This window comes from Vicia villosa, linkage group LG1 (genome assembly GCF_029867415.1).
Source record: "Vicia villosa cultivar HV-30 ecotype Madison, WI linkage group LG1, Vvil1.0, whole genome shotgun sequence".
NCBI classification, from domain to species: domain Eukaryota; kingdom Viridiplantae; phylum Streptophyta; class Magnoliopsida; order Fabales; family Fabaceae; genus Vicia; species Vicia villosa.
Genome location: NC_081180.1, coordinates 176,763,696 through 176,773,322, shown reverse-complemented (window position 1 = coordinate 176,773,322; position 9,627 = coordinate 176,763,696).

Genomic DNA, 9,627 nt, shown 5'->3' with positions numbered 1-9,627 from the left:
AGTAACGTGTCCGATTAGGAGAAAGAATGCCCTGAAGGCAGGAGAGAGAATGCCTCGGAGGCAAGAGAGAGAAGAGATGATTGGTTTGTATTTTTTAGGGTAATTCCGTGATGAACAGAACCCAATACAAGGTTCCGCACCACTTCATTACTTTGATTTAGGTCTGAGCCTTTATTAAGTGTTTTAAATGTTTTTGGTTGAGTGTTTTTTTTAGGGGATTTACTTTGCGATTCGAATCACATAAAAATGTATAATGATCGAGAAGCAGATTAGGGAATGAATCCCACTCACTTCTATCCCATTATGTAATGTTCGAGAAACAGATTAGGGAATGAATCCCACTCATTTCTATCCCATTAATTAATGTTCGAGAAACAGATTAGGGAATGAATCCCACTCATTTCTCTCCCATTAAGTAGTGACCGAGAAACAGATTAGGGAATGGATCCCACTCATTTCTATGCCACTAAGTGATTGAGAAACAGATTAGGGAATGAATCCCACTCATTTCTCTATCACTTTCTTAATGTGATTCGCATCTCCATTTGTTAATGTTTTAAAGTTGAAAAGGAAAAGAAACAAAACTAGCCTAAGATGAAAACTAGCTTAATGTTATGATTATACCTAAGTGTTAGGATTTAAAAATATGAAAATAAAGATCACAATTAGAAGTCAACAAGTAGGATACATGAAAATAGTACAAGAGCATGAAATAGAACAAGTCAAAATATAGCACAAAAGTGAATTAAAAGTACTATCATTTTTTTATTGATTTTTATGGGAGAAATTGAATTACAAATCAAGCAAAAGAATTAAAATAAAAGCCTAAACTAATATTTTTTATGTACATTTTTTATGTGACAAAAATTGTATTAAGGTCTAAAAATGGGGGGTGAAAATTAGTGTTTTTATTACCTAAGAGAAATAGGAAAAAAAATCTAATTAAGAGGCCTAAATTCTACTAATTAACAAATGTGGATCAGGGGGTGCAAACCTAAAGTAGGTGCAAAGAGCAAGCTGGGCGCAGGGCCCAGATGATGGCCCAGAATAGTATTCTCTTTGTTTCTGATTTTCTCATGCAAAAAAAATAAATAAAATAATGACGCTGAGCCCAGGACAGAGGGGTGCTAACAGCGATCCAGGCCCAGAATGTTCACCTTTGTAAGATGCCAAAAAATGGCGCTTGGGCCTCAGAGGGAGGTGTAGGAAATGAATTCGAGCCCAATTAACTTGTGTTTGATCCAGTTATTATCATAGACTTGAAACAACTCTTAATTAACACTTAATCAGATCTTAAACCTTATGTTAATGCCCAATTAATCGTATTTATGGCTCAGCTAATAATATTTTAATTAAAACAAATAGAAAGGGGCATTAGGGTTTAGAAGTGTGACCGTTCGTGTTCTCAGAACTCAAGCTCCGTCTCTCTCGCGGCGGCGGCGACTATCTTTTGCTTCTCCGACGAGCTCTCTTCGTATCGATTCACACTCCTTCGCTATGAGCTGTTATAGTGTTGCAAATTGATGATGATTAAGCTGAAATTTGAGACGTTCTTGTCGCGATGGAAGTGTTGATACGGAGTTGAAGGACGGATGAATCAAGTCGATAAACTGATGCGAGTATTTGGTTGAAGGTCGGAGGCGGAGAGATGGAAACTGGAGGGGAGAATCCGTGCTCTTCGTGTGTGCGAGATAAACGCAGTACCACGATGAAGTTCTTCAGGTGAGAACTTCTTTTTTGGTTCTTCAGATTCCTCAGTTCTTCTTCTTCTTCTATTTCTTCTGTTTTTTCTTTTGAGTTTTCTGTTGAGTTCCGATTGCTCTATTGTTCTTGCTGCGAGATTGAAGGAGAGAGTTGAAGATTGAAGTTTGAAGATTCTATGGTTATTGTTGAAGGTTGCTTCTGATTGAAGGTTGAAGAATTGAGTTGGGGCGTATTGGAGATGATGACTCTTGCAGAGTGGATCGAATTGAGATGCAGATTGAAGGTGGTGAAAGGTTGAATGTGAAGAGCCGAGGGAGTGATGATGATGAACTGGTGAAGTGGTGTGAAGAAATGGTGGAGGATGAAGGAAAAGATGGTTGGTGATTGAAGATAGGCGTGTGGAAGAGAAAGATGAAGATCGTGAAATGGTGAATAGAGCATGAAGAAAGTGGTGAACCTTGAATGAAGGTGATGAGATTTGAATATATAGAGATTGAGAAGGGGAAAGAGTTAGTCAGAGATGAGTTTGAGCGGTTAGATTGGAGGGAGTTAATTACAAAATTGAGGGTGGAGATTGAAGGTTGATTTCAGGTGGTTATTTTTCTGTTTTGACAGTTAGGTTCTGTTATGAATAGAGGTTAGTTATAGGTAGGTTAGTTGACAGTTAGGAGTTTGGAAGTTGGTTGCTAAGTTAGTTACAGTTAGGGAACTGTTAGGAGGGTTATGTTAGTTTGGGACTGTTAAGGGGGAGTTTGAAAGTTAGTTAACAGTTAGTTATAAACTGTTAGTATGAAATTAGGAAGAGGTTAGAAATTGGTTATAGGTAGTTAGAAAACTGTTATGAGTTTAAAAGTTTGTTGTGAATTGGTTAAAGGGCTGAACCGGTTAGTGTGAAATGGGGCTGAACTGAATTTGGATTGGAGTTAAAAAACTGTTGTATCTGTTATGGGTAACTGTTTTATCAAAGAAGTGGAAGTGTAATGTAGTGTTTTGGTTCTGTTGGTTATATGTTGGGGATTCGGTTAGGAAATCTGTTATGTGTGTTAGTTAAAAAACTGTTAGGAGACAGTTAGGATTGTATGAAAGCTGGTTAGACTGTTATGAATGAAACTGACTCGGTTTTTGAATTGAAATTCTGTTTGGGGTTGTTAGTTATAGATTCTTGCTTGAATGTAGATTGGCAGGTTTGGTTTTGGAATTTGATGCTGAATGTTCTATGAACTGAATGTGAAATAGCAGGTGTAGGATTTTGATTATTGTTTGATTTTCCTTTTGTATGCAAGGCTGCTATGTGTTCGTTGGAAATAACCTTGTGTTGCTTTAGTCTTGTTGATGTGTGTGAATCTTTTTGCAGGTAAAAATATGGTGGCTACAAGTAATCTCTTCCTCAGCAAAGGTGCATAGCAGTGAATGTGAAGTAGATGAAGATAGAAATGATAAGGATGGCCTGAAGATCAGGGCAATAGCCTTTGAGGAATTCTGTTTGCAACTGTTTGGCGTAGTCTTTTTTTGTAACTGTTAGAAATAAATTGTAGTGTCTTTGTACATATAACAAAAGATAGGCATGGTTTGTAATGAGCTTAAAAATTGTGGAATGTGATGTGATGAACTCTTGAAGTTGAGATGAACTCTTGAATTATGTAGTTTAAATTATAAAGTATGTTGAATGATATTTGAAACATTTGAATGGTGGAGTTTGAATATAGAATAGCGAATAATGAGGTTTGGATAATTGATGTTTGGATGAAGTAGAAGTAGTGATGAATCCTGATGAACTTTTGAGACTAACTTTGTTCATATACACCTTAAATCAAACCTTGTATTAATTTACTTCAAATATCATGCTTGATCATTAGTATTCTCTTTTTTTGATTGTACCATGATAAAAAGCCTCACAATTTAGACGAGAAAAATCTGAAATTGCTTGCTTTGAAGAGATAAGAACAAAGAATTTCTCGCCACATTGCCTTATAATCCAAGCCTCACTTGATTAGAGGATATATTATAACTTTGGTCAAGGAAACCCTCATATGAAAAATGTTGATTAGACTAAGAAGTTTATAACTCAAACCCCTAACTTCTCCAGTCATGATTAATAAAGAAACACACTTGAATCACCCTTGAATGAAGATGAAAGTACCAATAAAACCCTGGATCTTCAACATCCTTGATCCTAAGTTAATGTTATTGACGACTGTTGCACGATGTGTATAATGACCTAATGGAAAGATGCGGATGAATGAGAAACATAAGCCAGTTATAAATAAATTAAGATGGGCAAATTTTGGGGTGCAACAGCTGCCCCTATTTAATCATCTTGAACCTGAAGGTGAGATTGGCGCTAGCCTTTCGATCATTCAAGGTAGAAGAAGATTAAATATCAAGAGAACCTGAAAATTTTCCTGAAAAAAGATGAGATAGGATCCACTGGGGAAGAAATGGTGTCGACTCCGCTGAGGAAAATTGTATCAGCTCTGGATTGAACAACTTAACTCTAGGTTAGAAATGAACTCATATCAACCCTAGGTTGAAAAAGAAAAGTGGGTCGACTCTGAGTCGAAGAATAAAGGGAAGTCAGCTCTGGGTTGGACAAGAGGTAAACATCAACTTTGGATGGAGAATAGAAAGGGAAATCAGTATTAATGGGACAAGATATGGGTATCAACTCTGGGTTGAAGAAGAAGGAAAGAAAATCAACTCTGGGTTGAAGACAATGGGTAGACATCAACTCTGGGTTGAGAGAATGTAATTCAACTCTGGATTGAAAGAAGAAAGATGAACAATTAGGAATAACCGTCAACTCTGGGTTGAGTGGGAAAGAGAAAAGATAACCGTCAACTCTGGGTTGAGAGGGAAAGGAAAAGATAACCGTCAACTCTGGGTTGAATGGGAAACGATGAAAGATAACCGTCAACTCGGGGTTGAGTGGGAAAAGAAATTAATAAGGAATAACCGTCAACTCTGGGTTGAGTGGGAAAAGAAATTAATAAGGAATAACCGTCAACTCTGGGTTGAGTGGGAAGAGAGATAATCAATTATGGATTGAATAAAAGATAACCATCAACTCTGGGTTGAGTGGGAAAAGAAATTAACAAGGAATAACCGTCAACTCTGGGTGAGAGGGAAATACGAAAAGATAACCGTCAACTCTGGGTTGAGTGGGAAAGGATGATCAATTCTGGATTGAACAAAAGATGATTGTCAACTCTGGGTTGAGAAGTAAAAGATCAACTCTGGATTGAAAAAGGATAACCGTCAACTCTGGGTTGAGTGGGAAAGAGATCAACTCTGGGTTGAATAAAAGATAACCGTCAACTCTGGGTTGAGTGGGAAAAGGAATCAATTCTGGATTGAGTAAAAGATAACCGTCAACTCTGGGCTGAGTGGGAAAAAGAAGAAATCAATAAGGAATATCCATCAACTCTGGATGAGAGGGAAATGAAAAAATATAACCGTCAACTCTGGGTGAGTGGGGAAAAGATAAGCATCAACTCTGGGTTGAATAGAAGACAAACATCAACTCCGGGTTGAATAAAAGGTGACCGTCAACTCTGGGTGAGTGGGGAAAAGGTAAGGGTCAACTCTGGGTTGAATAAAGGAAGACCGTCAACTCTGGGTGAGTGGGAAAAGATAATTAACTCGGGGTTAAAAGATGAAAGGAAGGTCAACTCTAGGTTGAACACAAAAACATCAACTCTGGGTTGAAGAAAGATGAACATGATTGACTTTGGGAGATGACACCACAACGGTAACTCTGAGTGATCCAGTGGAATATCAATTGAATGCTTTGTAGGGACCTCATCTGATGAGTAACTTGGCTTATGCAAATGTTTGATTTGTTTTATGCACTTCTGGAGATGCCATGCAATGAGTTCTATATGCAGTGTACTGATTGATTGTTCAGGGTTTCTGCTTTTGTGTGGAATAGATTAGGTGGAGTTTTGAAACTCTGCTTGAGAATTAAGGTAAAATGGATGCCCATGCTTTATCGATGATTGGATTATTGGGAGAGATGCCAATGAGAATGCAATGATATGCATGATGCATGTGTGATTATGAATGGATGATTGATTCCAAGATACAAGGAGTTGATGGAGGATGCCCTTGCGGAAAGGTTGTTTCTTGAAGGATAGAATTTGTGAAGGTGAGGTGTTTGGCTTGACTCCTCGACACATATCTGACACTTGCTTGAAGATGAAGAAACGACTTGTTTCTATCTTGCCCCAGCTTGCGTGATCTTTTGAGATAGAACTTTTGATAGTGCTTGAATGATGGAGATTGCAATGGTCTGCCCCAGTGTTGATCATGGAGTGAGTGCCCCAGATTGAAAGGAACTATTCCACCAAATGGATGCTTCGGATATTTACTTTGCAGATGACCAACCTTTGCCTTTGTAAGATTACTCGATGGAGTTTCAATGTTGAACTTTCCTTGGTATCAAGTACTTGCTTTCAGATTGGAGACAATTCTATTTTGGAAGAGATAACGAGAAATGCAATGCACATGTTACTCTCAAAGAAAAGTTTTTATTTGTCAAAATGTTGTATTGATACTAACACAGATGATACAGCAACATAAGGAGTCAGTTTGACATGATCTTACAGTTTGTGTGCTTTCGGAACGAACCCTGCTTCAATTAGGACTTTTGAGGGTTGTAACGTGGCCGGGTTCACGGTTTAAGAAACAAAGGATAAAGGCTCAAATTCTACTTAACCCACCCCTTCTTCGTGATGTTCTCCAGTCCTACGTTCAGCTAGTTCGACACGAGTATTCACTTTTCAGGAAGGATTGTGATGGATGAGGATCCTTTATGGCTTTGGCGGAGGTGGCAGCCACCCTTTGATTCTTTTGTTGATGGTCACAACAACTTGTCCCTCGGAGGATTTTTCTTTTGCATTTGCCTTCTCCAGTCATGATTAATAAAGAAACACACTTGAATCACCCTTGAATGAAGATGAAAGTACCAATAAAACCCTGGATCTTCAACATCCTTGATCCTAAGTTAACGTTATTGACGACTGTTGCACGATGTGTATAATGACCTAATGGAAAGATGCGGATGAATGAGAAACATAAGCCAGTTATAAATAAATTAAGATGGGCAAATTTTGGGGTGCAACATTGATCATTCTGTGTTTTTTGTTTTACAGGTTACTGATTTGCACGAAGTTGAAAAACAAATCATGGAGTTTATGGCTTATGGATCCAATCGATTCTCTCGCATCTTCTCTTCTTGACGTACCATAATTTCCCCAAATTCTAACCATCTTCTTCAATCGATCCATTTTCTACTTTTTTTCAAATGCCGCAAAAAATCCTATATTCTCCTCCATAACAATACAAATCTCCATCTTTCTCAAATTCAACTGCACAACTGCATCATAATATGAATCAAACAATAAAAAATGGAAGATAATATAGTACCAATTGGAATCATGCGGTGGAGTGGCGGTCGTAGTCAGAGAATGGTGGTCCGCGGTTTCGTTTGATTTCGACGACTGGTAATTTATTTTTAAATTAGCCCAAAATTTTATATCATATGCTCTGTTGAATTTGTAACTAATGTACTTTTCTTTCGCAGGCAAACTTCATATAGTGACGCTATTATTGGTGCTAAGATTGGGGTTCAGTTTTGTTTTGTTGCAGGCCTGCAGGTCGGTTTTGGTAGCAGGGCGGTTTATTGGCATATTTTTTATGTTGCAGAATTGTGTATGGTTTAATTTGTTGCTGAAATATTAATTATGCAGGGTGTTTTTTTATGGAGCTGGTGTGCATGGTTTTTGTTCGGTGCAAGGTTGGTATAGTTTCAGGTGCATTTTGTGAACCAAATCTTATTTGGTTTGTGTATTGCAGCAGGTTCCTTGGTATGAAACAAAGTGAAAATGGCATGGATTTTTTAATCAAGTTTGGAACTGTCTTGGAAAAGACGAATCAAGGCTCATGGACATGATTATTTTTTAGAGTACAAGAGCAAAGCATGGCACATGATGTCCATGGTAAACTGAATGCTGCAGATTTTCCCACTGTGATGCAGTGTGGGACTGACACAAATTTTCCCACTTTGATGTTGGGTTTTGCTGCTATGGGTGGTGATGTTTTTTATAACTTTGTGGTTGCTGACTCTATGGAGGATCTTTGAATAATACTCTGAAGAATCATCAAAAAATATTTTAGTTTTATCATATAGTTTTAGTTTAGAATAAGTGATTACTTTTCTTTTACTATGCATACCATTTCATTGACAGTTGAACTTGCGTACTGTCAATTTCTAGGTTCCATGTTATTACAAGGATCTGATTGTTCATCATGCTATATATTTTTTGTTTCATGTGATTTGGCAGGGCCGGCCCAAGACATCTTGAGGCCTGAGGCGAAATTTTAAATTAATTTTTTTAAAATAATAAAAATATTTTTATTTTAAATTAATATATTTTAATTTTAGGTTTTTTAGGATGTAAAATCATTAAATTATTTTTTTTTCAATTGATAATACAATCAACACATCTAAACACGTTTCTTCGCATTTAAAATAAAAATCATTATTGCAAAAATGTTAGCAAAAGTTCTTTAAGAAAACTTAAATTTCAAATATTCTTTTAATCTAAAAATTAATTTTATGCAGTTAAACCATTATAAATTTATACAAGATCTTGAAAAACTTAAAACGACTTTAATTTTTAAATTAATCAATTATAAAATATACACCTTAAATAATTGTTATTATTATAAAATTTTAATATATGTTATTATTATTTGATTAAAAAATGATTTGAATTTTTATTTAAAAAAATCAATTAATTAATACTATATAAATATTAAAAATGTGAGGCCCTAGGCGGTAGCCTTGGTGGCCTACCCCTAGGGCCGACCCTGTGATTTGGATTACCATAGAGGGAAACAAAGTGAAAAACCTTCTCTGTTGATTCTGAAATAAATTGTTTTTTTTTTCAGAATAAATGTAATAAATATCATTCTCATAATTTGAATTATAAGTAACCCACATTTTCTCTATTTTTCTTTTCCTCTTTATTTGAGATTAGTTTGAACTTTGAAGAGTTTAGATTTTAAATAAAAAAAAGCTATTAGTTTTATTGTAAAATTAGTTTTTATTTATAAAATTAGTATAAATTACTATACTATTTTATATAAGTGTATTAAAAAAATATAATTTTTTAATCAATGTCTTTTCAAAACATTATATATTAGTAGTAATTAAAACAATGATTGACAAAAATATACTACCATTAATTGCAATTATATATATATATATATATATATATATATATATATATATATATATATATATATATATATATATATATATATATATATATATATATATATATATATATATATATATACTGTCATAATGTATATTAATTAAAATTTAATTTATATTTATATTTCATTAGTTATTTCTTTTATATTTGTATCTAATTTTTTTTCTTCATAATTCTTATTGCATAAATATTGTATGTTCTTTTTTTTATTAATCATATATTTTTTTATCAACCAATTAAAAATAATACTATATTATAATAATAAATATTAATAATGTGATAAAAAGATAAAAATATCGAAGATACATAATTTTCTTCTATTAATTTTCTATTTTAATCGTTAATTTTAATTAATTGTAATTAATGTACTACATGTTATAACTCACGTTTGTTCACATAATTGATGATTTTAAATGATTTCCTATAAAGTTAGAAAATATTTTATTTCTTTAAATATTTATATTTCATCTAAAAACTTTAGTTTATCAATTTATTTTATTAATACATATAAAATTAATATATTTTTAAAATAATATACTAATTAATATTTTATTTTTTATTTTTCTTGTAATCTTTTCTTTTGCCTTTCTCTTGCAAAGTTGCAATACTCTATTTTAATACCCCCTTTTATTTCTTTTTAAAA